The following is a 1,059-nucleotide window of genomic DNA, read 5'->3' on the forward strand; positions in this document are numbered from 1 at the left end:
ATTGAGGGGAGAGGGTTGCTTTTCTGGGGTGCCCTGAATGAGGGGGGTCAGCTCCGGGGGTGACTTTCTGGGGTGGGGTTCAGCCCTGGGGATGCCCTGGATGGGAGGGGAAGTGGGGAGCCTTTCTGGGGTGCCCTGGGGGGGACGAGTTTCTGGGGTGCCCTGGGTGGAGAGGGGTGCCTTTCTGGGGTGCTTTAAGTGATGAGGGTCTGCTCCAAGGGTGACTTTCTGGGCTGGGGTTCAACCCTGAGGATGCCATGGATGGGAGGGGAAGAAGGAAGCCTTTTTGGGGTGCCCTGGGTGGAGATGGATGCCCCGGGGGAAGCTTTCTGGGGTGCAGGACCAGCCCGGGGTTCCTTTTTGGGGTGCCCTGGGGGGAGAGGGTTGCTTTTCTGGGGTGCCCTGGGTGAGGGGGGTCAGCTCCAGGGGTGTCTTTCTGGGGTGTGTTTCAGCCCTGGGGATGCCCTGGATGGGAGGGGAAGTGGGGAGCCTTTTTGGGGTGCCCTGGGTGGAGATGGGTGGCCCTGGGGGAGTTTTTCTGGGGTGGGGGACCAGCCCGGTGTTCCTTTCTGGGGTGCCCTTTGAGGGGGTGGGGGGGAATGGGGCCAAGGGGGACTTTCTGGGGTGCTCTGGGTGCACAGGGCTTTTCTGGGTAACTTTGTGGGGTGGGGTTCAACCCTGAGGATGCCCTGGATGGGGGGGTGACCAGGCAGCCTTTCTGGGGTGCCCTGGGTGGAGATGGGTGGCCCTGGGAGAGTCTTTCTGGGGTGGGGGTCAGTGCCAGGGAAGCCTTCCTGAAGCCCCCTGCCTGGGCGGGGTGGGGGTGGGAGGTGGGGAACAGCCCCCGTGGCAGTGAGGTGGGGACTGTCTGTCCCCTCCAGATGGAGAGGGGCAGCCCCAGGGGCAAGCAGAATTGAGTGCCCTGGGGTGGAAGGGAGAGGTACCCCCCATGGAAGGGGGGCTGCCTTGGGGGAGGGGTTTCTGAGTGCCCTGTTTGGAGGGTGAATCAGTTCTAGGCAATATCAGGGAGGGGGGGGGTGGGCCTGGGGCGCCCTGGGG

Source organism: Charadrius vociferus, unplaced genomic scaffold, assembly GCF_000708025.1.
Source record: "Charadrius vociferus isolate BGI_N301 unplaced genomic scaffold, ASM70802v2 scaffold702, whole genome shotgun sequence".
NCBI classification, from domain to species: Eukaryota; Metazoa; Chordata; class Aves; order Charadriiformes; family Charadriidae; genus Charadrius; species Charadrius vociferus.